This window comes from Staurois parvus, unplaced genomic scaffold (assembly GCF_062004578.1).
Source record: "Staurois parvus isolate SC_StPar_1 unplaced genomic scaffold, SC_StPar_1.0 ptg001805l, whole genome shotgun sequence".
NCBI lineage: Eukaryota > Metazoa > Chordata > Amphibia > Anura > Ranidae > Staurois > Staurois parvus.
This window is the reverse complement of record NW_028319601.1, coordinates 4,087,893-4,105,594: the sequence shown is the minus strand read 5'-3', so window position 1 is coordinate 4,105,594 and position 17,702 is coordinate 4,087,893.

The window sequence follows — 17,702 nt, the reverse complement described above, 5'->3', positions numbered from 1 at the left end:
TCTTCTGTCTTCTTCTCTGAAAACTTAGCCACTCATGTGTGCTCCGTCCTGTAGTCCAATGCAACGTTGTGTAAGAGTGATGGTTTCAGCCTCATTGTCGAACTCTGGAATAATCCTCAGTCTTCAAAACCTCCTGGCTAACCTATGACAAAAAAAACACAACACCTATATCAATATTACTGTATTGGGAGCAAGTAGTCAATCATCTACTTAACATAAATTACACTAAAAATGGAAAAACATGTTTACACCCACAACCACACACATATTAATATATAAAGTTATACACATGTATGTTTTGAGTCTTAAAATGTGGAAAGAAAACTTAGCCATTTTAGTGTGCTCCGTCCTGTAGTCCAATGCAACGTTGTGCAAGAGTGATGGTTTCAGCCTCATTGTCGAACTTTGGAATAATCCTCAGTCTTTAAAACCTCTTGGCTAACCTATGACAAAAAAGAAAACAACACATATATAAATATTTCTGCATTTGGACCAAGTAACCAATCATCTACTTAACAAAAATTACGCTAAATATGTAAAAACATGCAAAGACCCACAACCACACACATATTAATATATAAAGTTATACACATGTATGTTTTGAGTCTTAAAATGTGGAAGGAAAACTTAGCATCCACCCACTTCTAATGGTGGGCACACATGAAATGTGCCAACAGATATAAAATATGTATGCCAAAGCATAGGGTCCATCCACCGATTGGCCACCCCAGGCCCCCATGCTTTGGCATATATTCTCTTTTTTTAACTGCGGATGAAAAATCTCATCCAACAGCACTGCCCACATTGATTTATGTCTATTCTGAGAGCAAGTTCCTGTTGCTGTCAGAATAAAACGGTCAGTGTTGCAGCTGAAAACATTCCTACAAACAGAAATGATTAACAATAAAACAGTAACAATAAAACAGTAAAAGTAGAAGAATCACAAAAAATGACAGCAACAAAAAAAACTAACTTTTTGATTTTTAAATTTTTTTATTTTTTGGGAAGGATTTGTACTTTTAATTATTTTTTTTTTTACTTTTTTTTTCAAACTTTAAACATTTTTAAAACAGATGGTCGGGTCTCTCCAAATGCGATAGCCAGTTTCCTGGCTACCTAACATCTTTTGAGACCCTGTGTAAATGTGCCCTGAACTGTGCCATGCTGTACCCTATATTAATAGTTCACTAGTGTATGGTAGAGGTGGAAGCAGCGCTGCCCACATTGATTTATGTCTATTCTGAGAGCAAGTTCCTGTTGCTGTCAGAATAAACAGGTCAGTGTTGCAGCTGAAAGCATTCCTACAAACAGAAATGATTAACAATAAAACAGTAACAGTAAAACAGTAAAAGTAGAAGAATCACAAAAAATGACAGCAACAAAAAAAACTAACTATTTTTGATTTTTAAATTTTTTTATTTTTTGGGGGGATTTGTATTTTTACTTTTTTTTTTTTTACTTTTTTTTTCAAACTTTAAACATTTTTAAAACAGATGGTCGGGTCTCTCCAAATGCGATAGCCAGTTTCCTGACTACCTAACATCTTTCGAGACCCTGTGTAAATGTGCCCTGAACTGTGCCGTGCTGTACCCTATATTAATAGTTCACTAGTGTATGGTAGAGGCGGAACCAGCGCTGCCCACATTGATTTATGTCTATTCTGAGAGCAAGTTCCTGTTGCTGTCAGAATAAACAGGTCAGTGTTGCAGCTGAAGGCATTACCTACAAACAGAAATGATTAACAATAAAACAGTAACAATAAAACAGTAAAAGTAGAAGAATCACAAAAAATGACAGCAACAAAAAAAACTAACTATTTTTGATTTTTAAATTTTTTTATTTTTTGGGAAGGATTTGTACTTTTAATTTTTTTTTTTTTTTTACTTTTTTTTTCAAACTTTAAACATTTTTAAAACAGATGGTCGGGTCTCTCCAAATGCGATAGCCAGTTTCCTGGCTACCTAACATCTTTTGAGACCCTGTGTAAATGTGCCCTGAACTGTGCCGTGCTGTACCCTATATTAATAGTTCACTAGTGTATGGTAGAGGTGGAAGCAGCGCTGCCCACATTGATTTATGTCTATTCTGAGAGCAAGTTCCTGTTGCTGTCAGAATAAACAGGTCAGTGTTGCAGCTGAAAGCATTCCTACAAACAGAAATGATTAACAATAAAACAGTAACAATAAAACAGTAAAAGTAGAAGAATCACAAAAAATGACAGCAACAAAAAAAACAAACTATTTTTGATTTTTAAATTTTTTTATTTTTTTGGGGGGGATTTGTATTTTTACTTTTTTTTTTTACTTTTTTTTTCAAACTTTAAACATTTTTAAAACAGATGGTCGGGTCTCTCCAAATGCGATAGCCAGTTTTCTGACTACCTAACATCTTTCGAGACCCTGTGTAAATGTGCCCTGAACTGTGCCGTGCTGTACCCTATATTAATAGTTCACTAGTGTATGGTAGAGGCGGAAGCAGCGCTGCCCACATTGATTTATGTCTATTCTGAGAGCAAGTTCCTGTTGCTGTCAGAATAAACAGGTCAGTGTTGCAGCTGAAAGCATTCCTACAAACAGAAATGATTAACAATAAAACAGTAACAATAAAACAGTAAAAGTAGAAGAATCACAAAAAATGACAATAAAAAAACTAACTATTTTTGATTTTTACATTTTTTTATTTTTTGGGGGGATTTGTATTTTTAATTTTTTTTTTTTTACTTTTTTTTTCACGTCCACGTATAAGTGGTACCTCATATGGAAAAAGGATGACACCAAGTCCCAAACTATCTTGCCACTGCTCCCCATGTAGTCTGGGCATCCGGGGGGCTCCACGTGACTATATTTTTCCTCATAAATCTGAAACTTACATGTATAGCCTGTTGCCCTCTCACAGGTCTTATACATCTTGACCCCATATCTGGCACGCTTGCTGGGGAGAAACTGTTTGATTACAAGGCAGCCAGAAAATTGAATGAGGGACTCATCAATGCAGATGTTTTTATGGGGAGTATACATATCTGCAAATTTTTGGTTAAAGTGATTTACGAGGGGCCGAATTTTGTGGAGCCGGTCAAATTCAGGGTCACCCCGAGGACGACTGAGTGTGTTGTCGTAGAAGTGCATAAAACGCATTATCGTCTCATATCTATGCCTGGCCATGGCAGTAGAGAACACGGACATATGAACAAGCGGGCCTGTGGACCAATACAACCGCAATTGATATTTTTTATTAATGCCCATGTTGCAGGCAATCTGACGCTATCTGGGAGGGGCGCTAACTGGCGCTAACACTATCGGAAGTCACCGGTGACACTAATACAGTGATCAGTAAAAATCTGTTCACTGTAATCAATGACACTGGTGACAGGGCAGTGAGGGCGTTAACTGGGGGGGGGAGGCGATCAAGGGGTTAAATGGGATTACTGGTGTACTAGCGGGAAAACTGGCGCTATCTGGGATGGGCGCTAACACTATTGGAAGTCGCCAGGGACACTGATACAGTGATCAGTAAACATGTGTTCACTGATCAATGACACAGGTGACAGGGAATTGAAGGGGTTAACTGGGGGGGGGGGTGAAGAGAGGGTTAAATGTGTCCTAGGTGTGTTCTATCTGTGGGTTAGTGCTGTTTTACTCACATTTCTTCTGTCTTCTTCTCTGAAAACTTAGCCACTCATGTGTGCTCCGTCCTGTAGTCCAATGCAACGTTGTGTAAGAGTGATGGTTTCAGCCTCATTGTCGAACTCTGGAATAATCCTCAGTCTTCAAAACCTCCTGGCTAACCTATGACAAAAAAAACACAACACCTATATCAATATTACTGTATTGGGAGCAAGTAGTCAATCATCTACTTAACATAAATTACACTAAAAATGGAAAAACATGTTTACACCTACAACCACACACATATTAATATATAAAGTTATACACATGTATGTTTTGAGTCTTAAAATGTGGAAAGAAAACTTAGCCATTTTAGTGTGCTCCGTCCTGTAGTCCAATGCAACGTTGTGCAAGAGTGATGGTTTCAGCCTCATTGTCGAACTTTGGAATAATCCTCAGTCTTTAAAACCTCTTGGCTAACCTATGACAAAAAAGAAAACAACACATATATAAATATTTCTGCATTTGGACCAAGTAACCAATCATCTACTTAACAAAAATTACGCTAAATATGTAAAAACATGCAAAGACCCACAACCACACACATATTAATATATAAAGTTATACACATGTATGTTTTGAGTCTTAAAATGTGGAAGGAAAACTTAGCATCCACCCACTTCTAATGGTGGGCACACATGAAATGTGCCAACAGATATAAAATATGTATGCCGAAGCATAGGGTCCATCCACCGATTGGCCACCCCAGGCCCCCATGCTTTGGCATATATTCTCTTTTTTTAACTGCGGATGAAAAATCTCATCCAACAGCACTGCCCACATTGATTTATGTCTATTCTGAGAGCAAGTTCCTGTTGCTGTCAGAATAAAACGGTCAGTGTTGCAGCTGAAAACATTCCTACAAACAGAAATGATTAACAATAAAACAGTAACAGTAAAACAGTAAAAGTAGAAGAATCACAAAAAATGACAGCAACAAAAAAAACTAACTATTTTTGATTTTTAAATTTTTTTATTTTTTGGGGGGATTTGTTTTTTTACTTTTTTTTTTTTTACTTTTTTTTTCAAACTTTAAACATTTTTAAAACAGATGGTCGGGTCTCTCCAAATGCAATAGCCAGTTTCCTGACTACCTAACATCTTTCGAGACCCTGTGTAAATGTGCCCTGAACTGTGCCGTGCTGTACCCTATATTAATAGTTCACTAGTGTATGGTAGAGGCGGAAGCAGCGCTGCCCACATTGATTTATGTCTATTCTGAGAGCAAGTTCCTGCTGCTGTCAGAATAAACAGGTCAGTGTTGCAGCTGAAAGCATTCCTACAAACAGAAATGATTAACAATAAAACAGTAACAATAAAACAGTAAAAGTAGAAGAATCACAAAAAATGACAGCAACAAAAAAAACTAACTATTTTTGATTTTTAAATTTTTTTATTTTTTGGGAAGGATTTGTACTTTTAATTTTTTTTTTTTTTACTTTTTTTTCAAACTTTAAACATTTTTAAAACAGATGGTCGGGTCTCTCCAAATGCGATAGCCAGTTTCCTGGCTACCTAAAATCTTTCGAGACCCTGTGTAAATGTGCCCTGAACTGTGCCATGCTGTACCCTATATTAATAGTTCACTAGTGTATGGTAGAGGTGGAAGCAGCGCTGCCCACATTGATTTATGTCTATTCTGAGAGCAAGTTCCTGTTGCTGTCAGAATAAACAGGTCAGTGTTGCAGCTGAAAGCATTCCTACAAACAGAAATGATTAACAATAAAACAGTAACAATAAAACAGTAAAAGTAGAAGAATCACAAAAAATGACAGCAACAAAGAAGAAACAAACTATTTTTGATTTTTAAATTTTTTTATTTTTTGGGGGGGGATTTGTATTTTTACTTTTTTTTTTTTACTTTTTTTTTCAAACTTTAAACATTTTTAAAACAGATGGTCGGGTCTCTCCAAATGCGATAGCCAGTTTTCTGACTACCTAACATCTTTCGAGACCCTGTGTAAATGTGCCCTGAACTGTGCCGTGCTGTACCCTATATTAATAGTTCACTAGTGTATGGTAGAGGCGGAAGCAGCGCTGCCCACATTGATTTATGTCTATTCTGAGAGCAAGTTCCTGTTGCTGTCAGAATAAACAGGTCAGTGTTGCAGCTGAAAGCATTCCTACAAACAGAAATGATTAACAATAAAACAGTAACAATAAAACAGTAAAAGTAGAAGAATCACAAAAAATGACAACAAAAAAACTAACTATTTTTGATTTTTACATTTTTTTATTTTTTGGGGGGGATTTGTATTTTTAATTTTTTTTTTTTTACTTTTTTTTTCACGTCCACGTATAAGTGGTACCTCATATGGAAAAAGGATGACACCAAGTCCCAAACTATCTTGCCACTGCTCCCCATGTAGTCTGGGCATCCGGGGGGCTCCACGTGACTATATTTTTCCTCATAAATCTGAAACTTACATGTATAGCCTGTTGCCCTCTCACAGGTCTTATACATCTTGACCCCATATCTGGCACGCTTGCTGGGGAGAAACTGTTTGATTACAAGGCAGCCAGAAAATTGAATGAGGGACTCATCAATGCAGATGTTTTTATGGGGAGTATACATATCTGCAAATTTTTGGTTAAAGTGATTTACGAGGGGCCGAATTTTGTGGAGCCGGTCAAATTCAGGGTCACCCCGAGGACGACTGAGTGTGTTGTCGTAGAAGTGCATAAAACGCATTATCGTCTCATATCTATGCCTGGCCATGGCAGTAGAGAACACGGACATATGAACAAGCGGGCCTGTGGACCAATACAACCGCAATTGATATTTTTTATTAATGCCCATGTTGCAGGCAATCTGACGCTATCTGGGAGGGGCGCTAACTGGCGCTAACACTATCGGAAGTCACCGGTGACACTAATACAGTGATCAGTAAAAATCTGTTCACTGTAATCAATGACACTGGTGACAGGGCAGTGAGGGCGTTAACTGGGGGGGGGAGGCGATCAAGGGGTTAAATGGGATTACTGGTGTACTAGCGGGAAAACTGGCGCTATCTGGGATGGGCGCTAACACTATTGGAAGTCGCCAGGGACACTGATACAGTGATCAGTAAACATGTGTTCACTGATCAATGACACAGGTGACAGGGAATTGAAGGGGTTAACTGGGGGGGGGGTGAAGAGAGGGTTAAATGTGTCCTAGGTGTGTTCTATCTGTGGGTTAGTGCTGTTTTACTCACATTTCTTCTGTCTTCATCTCTGAAAACCTAGCCACTCATGTGTGCTCCGTCCTGTAGTCCAATGCAACGTTGTGTAAGAGTGATGGTTTCAGCCTCATTGTCGAACTCTGGAATAATCCTCAGTCTTCAAAACCTCTTGGCTAACCTATGACAAAAAAGAAAACAACACATATATAAATATTTCTGCATTTGGACCAAGTAACCAATCATCTACTTAACAAAAATTACGCTAAATATGTAAAAACATGCAAAGACCCACAACCACACACATATTAATATATAAAGTTATACACATGTATGTTTTGAGTCTTAAAATGTGGAAGGAAAACTTAGCATCCACCCACTTCTAATGGTGGGCACACATGAAATGTGCCAACAGATATAAAATATGTATGCCGAAGCATAGGGTCCATCCACCGATTGGCCACCCCAGGCCCCCATGCTTTGGCATGTATTCTCTTTTTTTAACTGTGGATGAAAAATCTCATCCAACAGCACTGCCCACATTGATTTATGTCTATTCTGAGAGCAAGTTCCTGTTGCTGTCAGAATAAAACGGTCAGTGTTGCATCTGAAAACATTCCTACAAACAGAAATGATTAACAATAAAACAGTAACAGTAAAACAGTAAAAGTAGAAGAATCACAAAAAATGACAGCAACAAAAAAAACTAACTATTTTTGATTTTTAAATTTTTTTATTTTTTGGGGGGATTTGTATTTTTACTTTTTTTTTTTTTACTTTTTTTTTCAAACTTTAAACATTTTTAAAACAGATGGTCGGGTCTCTCCAAATGCAATAGCCAGTTTCCTGACTACCTAACATCTTTCGAGACCCTGTGTAAATGTGCCCTGAACTGTGCCGTGCTGTACCCTATATTAATAGTTCACTAGTGTATGGTAGAGGCGGAAGCAGCGCTGCCCACATTGATTTATGTCTATTCTGAGAGCAAGTTCCTGCTGCTGTCAGAATAAACAGGTCAGTGTTGCAGCTGAAAGCATTCCTACAATCAGAAATGATTAACAATAAAACAGTAACAATAAAACAGTAAAAGTAGAAGAATCACAAAAAATGACAGCAACAAAAAAAACTAACTATTTTTGATTTTTAAATTTTTTTATTTTTTGGGAAGGATTTGTACTTTTAATTTTTTTTTTTTTTACTTTTTTTTCAAACTTTAAACATTTTTAAAACAGATGGTCGGGTCTCTCCAAATGCGATAGCCAGTTTCCTGGCTACCTAACATCTTTTGAGACCCTGTGTAAATGTGCCCTGAACTGTGCCATGCTGTACCCTATATTAATAGTTCACTAGTGTATGGTAGAGGTGGAAGCAGCGCTGCCCACATTGATTTATGTCTATTCTGAGAGCAAGTTCCTGTTGCTGTCAGAATAAACAGGTTAGTGTTGCAGCTGAAAGCATTCCTACAAACAGAAATGATTAACAATAAAACAGTAACAATAAAACAGTAAAAGTAGAAGAATCACAAAAAATGACAGCAACAAAAAAAAAACAAACTATTTTTGAATTTTAAATTTTTTTATTTTTTGGGGGGGGATTTGTATTTTTACTTTTTTTTTTTTACTTTTTTTTTCAAACTTTAAACATTTTTAAAACAGATGGTCGGGTCTCTCCAAATGCGATAGCCAGTTTTCTGACTACCTAACATCTTTCGAGACCCTGTGTAAATGTGCCCTGAACTGTGCCGTGCTGTACCCTATATTAATAGTTCACTAGTGTATGGTAGAGGCGGAAGCAGCGCTGCCCACATTGATTTATGTCTATTCTGAGAGCAAGTTCCTGTTGCTGTCAGAATAAACAGGTCAGTGTTGCAGCTGAAAGCATTCCTACAAACAGAAATGATTAACAATAAAACAGTAACAATAAAACAGTAAAAGTAGAAGAATCACAAAAAATGACAACAAAAAAACTAACTATTTTTGATTTTTACATTTTTTTATTTTTTGGGGGGATTTGTATTTTTAATTTTTTTTTTTTTACTTTTTTTTTCACGTCCACGTATAAGTGGTACCTCATATGGAAAAAGGATGACACCAAGTCCCAAACTATCTTGCCACTGCTCCCCATGTAGTCTGGGCATCCGGGGGGCTCCACGTGACTATATTTTTCCTCATAAATCTGAAACTTACATGTATAGCCTGTTGCCCTCTCACAGGTCTTATACATCTTGACCCCATATCTGGCACGCTTGCTGGGGAGAAACTGTTTGATTACAAGGCAGCCAGAAAATTGAATGAGGGACTCATCAATGCAGATGTTTTTATGGGGAGTATACATATCTGCAAATTTTTGGTTAAAGTGATTTACGAGGGGCCGAATTTTGTGGAGCCGGTCAAATTCAGGGTCACCCCGAGGACGACTGAGTGTGTTGTCGTAGAAGTGCATAAAACGCATTATCGTCTCATATCTATGCCTGGCCATGGCAGTAGAGAACACGGACATATGAACAAGCGGGCCTGTGGACCAATACAACCGCAATTGATATTTTTTATTAATGCCCATGTTGCAGGCAATCTGACGCTATCTGGGAGGGGCGCTAACTGGCGCTAACACTATCGGAAGTCACCGGTGACACTAATACAGTGATCAGTAAAAATCTGTTCACTGTAATCAATGACACTGGTGACAGGGCAGTGAGGGCGTTAACTGGGGGGGGGGAGGCGATCAAGGGGTTAAATGGGATTACTGGTGTACTAGCGGGAAAACTGGCGCTATCTGGGATGGGCGCTAACACTATTGGAAGTCGCCAGGGACACTGATACAGTGATCAGTAAACATGTGTTCACTGATCAATGACACAGGTGACAGGGAATTGAAGGGGTTAACTGGGGGGGGTGAAGAGAGTGTTAAATGTGTCCTAGGTGTGTTCTATCTGTGGGTTAGTGCTGTTTTACTCACATTTCTTCTGTCTTCTTCTCTGAAAACTTAGCCACTCATGTGTGCTCCGTCCTGTAGTCCAATGCAACGTTGTGTAAGAGTGATGGTTTCAGCCTCATTGTCGAACTCTGGAATAATCCTCAGTCTTCAAAACCTCCTGGCTAACCTATGACAAAAAAAACACAACACCTATATCAATATTACTGTATTGGGAGCAAGTAGTCAATCATCTACTTAACATAAATTACACTAAAAATGGAAAAACATGTTTACACCCACAACCACACACATATTAATATATAAAGTTATACACATGTATGTTTTGAGTCTTAAAATGTGGAAAGAAAACTTAGCCATTTTAGTGTGCTCCGTCCTGTAGTCCAATGCAACGTTGTGCAAGAGTGATGGTTTCAGCCTCATTGTCGAACTTTGGAATAATCCTCAGTCTTTAAAACCTCTTGGCTAACCTATGACAAAAAAGAAAACAACACATATATAAATATTTCTGCATTTGGACCAAGTAACCAATCATCTACTTAACAAAAATTACGCTAAATATGTAAAAACATGCAAAGACCCACAACCACACACATATTAATATATAAAGTTATACACATGTATGTTTTGAGTCTTAAAATGTGGAAGGAAAACTTAGCATCCACCCACTTCTAATGGTGGGCACACATGAAATGTGCCAACAGATATAAAATATGTATGCCGAAGCATAGGGTCCATCCACCGATTGGCCACCCCAGGCCCCCATGCTTTGGCATATATTCTCTTTTTTTAACTGCGGATGAAAAATCTCATCCAACAGCACTGCCCACATTGATTTATGTCTATTCTGAGAGCAAGTTCCTGTTGCTGTCAGAATAAAACGGTCAGTGTTGCAGCTGAAAACATTCCTACAAACAGAAATGATTAACAATAAAACAGTAACAATAAAACAGTAAAAGTAGAAGAATCACAAAAAATGACAGCAACAAAAAAAACTAACTTTTTGATTTTTAAATTTTTTTATTTTTTGGGAAGGATTTGTACTTTTAATTATTTTTTTTTTTACTTTTTTTTTCAAACTTTAAACATTTTTAAAACAGATGGTCGGGTCTCTCCAAATGCGATAGCCAGTTTCCTGGCTACCTAACATCTTTTGAGACCCTGTGTAAATGTGCCCTGAACTGTGCCATGCTGTACCCTATATTAATAGTTCACTAGTGTATGGTAGAGGTGGAAGCAGCGCTGCCCACATTGATTTATGTCTATTCTGAGAGCAAGTTCCTGTTGCTTTCAGAATAAACAGGTCAGTGTTGCAGCTGAAAGCATTCCTACAAACAGAAATGATTAACAATAAAACAGTAACAGTAAAACAGTAAAAGTAGAAGAATCACAAAAAATGACAGCAACAAAAAAAACTAACTATTTTTGATTTTTAAATTTTTTTATTTTTTGGGGGGATTTGTATTTTTACTTTTTTTTTTTTTACTTTTTTTTTCAAACTTTAAACATTTTTAAAACAGATGGTCGGGTCTCTCCAAATGCGATAGCCAGTTTCCTGACTACCTAACATCTTTCGAGACCCTGTGTAAATGTGCCCTGAACTGTGCCGTGCTGTACCCTATATTAATAGTTCACTAGTGTATGGTAGAGGCGGAAGCAGCGCTGCCCACATTGATTTATGTCTATTCTGAGAGCAAGTTCCTGTTGCTGTCAGAATAAACAGGTCAGTGTTGCAGCTGAAGGCATTCCTACAAACAGAAATTATTAACAATAAAACAGTAACAATAAAACAGTAAAAGTAGAAGAATCACAAAAAATGACAGCAACAAAAAAAACTAACTATTTTTGATTTTTAAATTTTTGTATTTTTTGGGAAGGATTTGTACTTTTAATTTTTTTTTTTTTTTTACTTTTTTTTTCAAACTTTAAACATTTTTAAAACAGATGGTCGGGTCTCTCCAAATGCGATAGCCAGTTTCCTGGCTACCTAACATCTTTTGAGACCCTGTGTAAATGTGCCCTGAACTGTGCCGTGCTGTACCCTATATTAATAGTTCACTAGTGTATGGTAGAGGTGGAAGCAGCGCTGCCCACATTGATTTATGTCTATTCTGAGAGCAAGTTCCTGTTGCTGTCAGAATAAACAGGTCAGTGTTGCAGCTGAAAGCATTCCTACAAACAGAAATGATTAACAATAAAACAGTAACAATAAAACAGTAAAAGTAGAAGAATCACAAAAAATGACAGCAACAAAAAAAACAAACTATTTTTGATTTTTAAATTTTTTTATTTTTTTTGGGGGGGATTTGTATTTTTACTATTTTTTTTTACTTTTTTTTTCAAACTTTAAACATTTTTAAAACAGATGGTCGGGTCTCTCCAAATGCGATAGCCAGTTTTCTGACTACCTAACATCTTTCGAGACCCTGTGTAAATGTGCCCTGAACTGTGCCGTGCTGTACCCTATATTAATAGTTCACTAGTGTATGGTAGAGGCGGAAGCAGCGCTGCCCACATTGATTTATGTCTATTCTGAGAGCAAGTTCCTGTTGCTGTCAGAATAAACAGGTCAGTGTTGCAGCTGAAAGCATTCCTACAAACAGAAATGATTAACAATAAAACAGTAACAATAAAACAGTAAAAGTAGAAGAATCACAAAAAATGACAGCAACAAAAAAAAACAAACTATTTTTGATTTTTAAATTTTTTTATTTTTTGGGGGGGGATTTGTATTTTTACTTTTTTTTTTTTACTTTTTTTTTCAAACTTTAAACATTTTTAAAACAGATGGTCGGGTCTCTCCAAATGCGATAGCCAGTTTTCTGACTACCTAACATCTTTCGAGACCCTGTGTAAATGTGCCCTGAACTGTGCCGTGCTGTACCCTATATTAATAGTTCACTAGTGTATGGTAGAGGCGGAAGCAGCGCTGCCCACATTGATTTATGTCTATTCTGAGAGCAAGTTCCTGTTGCTGTCAGAATAAACAGGTCAGTGTTGCAGCTGAAAGCATTCCTACAAACAGAAATTATTAACAATAAAACAGTAACAATAAAACAGTAAAAGTAGAAGAATCACAAAAAATGACAACAAAAAAACTAACTATTTTTGATTTTTACATTTTTTTATTTTTTGGGGGGGATTTGTATTTTTAATTTTTTTTTTTTTACTTTTTTTTTCACGTCCACGTATAAGTGGTACCTCATATGGAAAAAGGATGACACCAAGTCCCAAACTATCTTGCCACTGCTCCCCATGTAGTCTGGGCATCCGGGGGGCTCCACGTCACTATATTTTTCCTCATAAATCTGAAACTTACATGTATAGCCTGTTGCCCTCTCACAGGTCTTATACATCTTGACCCCATATCTGGCACGCTTGCTGGGGAGAAACTGTTTGATTACAAGGCAGCCAGAAAATTGAATGAGGGACTCATCAATGCAGATGTTTTTATGGGGAGTATACATATCTGCAAATTTTTGGTTAAAGTGATTTACGAGGGGCCGAATTTTGTGGAGCCGGTCAAATTCAGGGTCACCCCGAGGACGACTGAGTGTGTTGTCGTAGAAGTGCATAAAACGCATTATCGTCTCATATCTATGCCTGGCCATGGCAGTAGAGAACACGGACATATGAACAAGCGGGCCTGTGGACCAATACAACCGCAATTGATATTTTTTATTAATGCCCATGTTGCAGGCAATCTGACGCTATCTGGGAGGGGCGCTAACTGGCGCTAACACTATCGGAAGTCACCGGTGACACTAATACAGTGATCAGTAAAAATCTGTTCACTGTAATCAATGACACTGGTGACAGGGCAGTGAGGGCGTTAACTGGGGGGGGGAGGCGATCAAGGGGTTAAATGGGATTACTGGTGTACTAGCGGGAAAACTGGCGCTATCTGGGATGGGCGCTAACACTATTGGAAGTCGCCAGGGACACTGATACAGTGATCAGTAAACATGTGTTCACTGATCAATGACACAGGTGACAGGGAATTGAAGGGGTTAACTGGGGGGGGGGTGAAGAGAGGGTTAAATGTGTCCTAGGTGTGTTCTATCTGTGGGTTAGTGCTGTTTTACTCACATTTCTTCTGTCTTCATCTCTGAAAACCTAGCCACTCATGTGTGCTCCGTCCTGTAGTCCAATGCAACGTTGTGTAAGAGTGATGGTTTCAGCCTCATTGTCGAACTCTGGAATAATCCTCAGTCTTCAAAACCTCTTGGCTAACCTATGACAAAAAAGAAAACAACACATATATAAATATTTCTGCATTTGGACCAAGTAACCAATCATCTACTTAACAAAAATTACGCTAAATATGTAAAAACATGCAAAGACCCACAACCACACACATATTAATATATAAAGTTATACACATGTATGTTTTGAGTCTTAAAATGTGGAAGGAAAACTTAGCATCCACCCACTTCTAATGGTGGGCACACATGAAATGTGCCAACAGATATAAAATATGTATGCCGAAGCATAGGGTCCATCCACCGATTGGCCACCCCAGGCCCCCATGCTTTGGCATGTATTCTCTTTTTTTAACTGTGGATGAAAAATCTCATCCAACAGCACTGCCCACATTGATTTATGTCTATTCTGAGAGCAAGTTCCTGTTGCTGTCAGAATAAAACGGTCAGTGTTGCATCTGAAAACATTCCTACAAACAGAAATGATTAACAATAAAACAGTAACAGTAAAACAGTAAAAGTAGAAGAATCACAAAAAATGACAGCAACAAAAAAAACTAACTATTTTTGATTTTTAAATTTTTTTATTTTTTGGGGGGATTTGTATTTTTACTTTTTTTTTTTTTACTTTTTTTTTCAAACTTTAAACATTTTTAAAACAGATGGTCGGGTCTCTCCAAATGCAATAGCCAGTTTCCTGACTACCTAACATCTTTCGAGACCCTGTGTAAATGTGCCCTGAACTGTGCCGTGCTGTACCCTATATTAATAGTTCACTAGTGTATGGTAGAGGCGGAAGCAGCGCTGCCCACATTGATTTATGTCTATTCTGAGAGCAAGTTCCTGCTGCTGTCAGAATAAACAGGTCAGTGTTGCAGCTGAAAGCATTCCTACAATCAGAAATGATTAACAATAAAACAGTAACAATAAAACAGTAAAAGTAGAAGAATCACAAAAAATGACAGCAACAAAAAAAACTAACTATTTTTGATTTTTAAATTTTTGTATTTTTTGGGAAGGATTTGTACTTTTAATTTTTTTTTTTTTTTTACTTTTTTTTTCAAACTTTAAACATTTTTAAAACAGATGGTCGGGTCTCTCCAAATGCGATAGCCAGTTTCCTGGCTACCTAACATCTTTTGAGACCCTGTGTAAATGTGCCCTGAACTGTGCCGTGCTGTACCCTATATTAATAGTTCACTAGTGTATGGTAGAGGTGGAAGCAGCGCTGCCCACATTGATTTATGTCTATTCTGAGAGCAAGTTCCTGTTGCTGTCAGAATAAACAGGTCAGTGTTGCAGCTGAAAGCATTCCTACAAACAGAAATGATTAACAATAAAACAGTAACAATAAAACAGTAAAAGTAGAAGAATCACAAAAAATGACAGCAACAAAAAAAACAAACTATTTTTGATTTTTAAATTTTTTTATTTTTTTTGGGGGGGATTTGTATTTTTACTTTTTTTTTTTACTTTTTTTTTCAAACTTTAAACATTTTTAAAACAGATGGTCGGGTCTCTCCAAATGCGATAGCCAGTTTTCTGACTACCTAACATCTTTCGAGACCCTGTGTAAATGTGCCCTGAACTGTGCCGTGCTGTACCCTATATTAATAGTTCACTAGTGTATGGTAGAGGCGGAAGCAGCGCTGCCCACATTGATTTATGTCTATTCTGAGAGCAAGTTCCTGTTGCTGTCAGAATAAACAGGTCAGTGTTGCAGCTGAAAGCATTCCTACAAACAGAAATGATTAACAATAAAACAGTAACAATAAAACAGTAAAAGTAGAAGAATCACAAAAAATGACAGCAACAAAAAAAAACAAACTATTTTTGATTTTTAAATTTTTTTATTTTTTGGGGGGGGATTTGTATTTTTACTTTTTTTTTTTTACTTTTTTTTTCAAACTTTAAACATTTTTAAAACAGATGGTCGGGTCTCTCCAAATGCGATAGCCAGTTTTCTGACTACCTAACATCTTTCGAGACCCTGTGTAAATGTGCCCTGAACTGTGCCGTGCTGTACCCTATATTAATAGTTCACTAGTGTATGGTAGAGGCGGAAGCAGCGCTGCCCACATTGATTTATGTCTATTCTGAGAGCAAGTTCCTGTTGCTGTCAGAATAAACAGGTCAGTGTTGCAGCTGAAAGCATTCCTACAAACAGAAATGATTAACAATAAAACAGTAACAATAAAACAGTAAAAGTAGAAGAATCACAAAAAATGACAACAAAAAAACTAACTATTTTTGATTTTTACATTTTTTTATTTTTTGGGGGGGATTTGTATTTTTAATTTTTTTTTTTTTACTTTTTTTTTCACGTCCACGTATAAGTGGTACCTCATATGGAAAAAGGATGACACCAAGTCCCAAACTATCTTGCCACTGCTCCCCATGTAGTCTGGGCATCCGGGGGGCTCCACGTGACTATATTTTTCCTCATAAATCTGAAACTTACATGTATAGCCTGTTGCCCTCTCACAGGTCTTATACATCTTGACCCCATATCTGGCACGCTTGCTGGGGAGAAACTGTTTGATTACAAGGCAGCCAGAAAATTGAATGAGGGACTCATCAATGCAGATGTTTTTATGGGGAGTATACATATCTGCAAATTTTTGGTTAAAGTGATTTACGAGGGGCCGAATTTTGTGGAGCCGGTCAAATTCAGGGTCACCCCGAGGACGACTGAGTGTGTTGTCGTAGAAGTGCATAAAACGCATTATCGTCTCATATCTATGCCTGGCCATGGCAGTAGAGAACACGGACATATGAACAAGCGGGCCTGTGGACCAATACAACCGCAATTGATATTTTTTATTAATGCCCATGTTGCAGGCAATCTGACGCTATCTGGGAGGGGCGCTAACTGGCGCTAACACTATCGGAAGTCACCGGTGACACTAATACAGTGATCAGTAAAAATCTGTTCACTGTAATCAATGACACTGGTGACAGGGCAGTGAGGGCGTTAACTGGGGGGGGGGAGGCGATCAAGGGGTTAAATGGGATTACTGGTGTACTAGCGGGAAAACTGGCGCTATCTGGGATGGGCGCTAACACTATTGGAAGTCGCCAGGGACACTGATACAGTGATCAGTAAACATGTGTTCACTGATCAATGACACAGGTGACAGGGAATTGAAGGGGTTAACTGGGGGGGGTGAAGAGAGTGTTAAATGTGTCCTAGGTGTGTTCTATCTGTGGGTTAGTGCTGTTTTACTCACATTTCTTCTGTCTTCTTCTCTGAAAACTTAGCCACTCATGTGTGCTCCGTCCTGTAGTCCAATGCAACGTTGTGTAAGAGTGATGGTTTCAGCCTCATTGTCGAACTCTGGAATAATCCTCAGTCTTCAAAACCTCCTGGCTAACCTATGACAAAAAAAACACAACACCTATATCAATATTACTGTATTGGGAGCAAGTAGTCAATCATCTACTTAACATAAATTACACTAAAAATGGAAAAACATGTTTACACCCACAACCACACACATATTAATATATAAAGTTATACACATGTATGTTTTGAGTCTTAAAATGTGGAAAGAAAACTTAGCCATTTTAGTGTGCTCCGTCCTGTAGTCCAATGCAACGTTGTGCAAGAGTGATGGTTTCAGCCTCATTGTCGAACTTTGGAATAATCCTCAGTCTTTAAAACCTCTTGGCTAACCTATGACAAAAAAGAAAACAACACATATATAAATATTTCTGCATTTGGACCAAGTAACCAATCATCT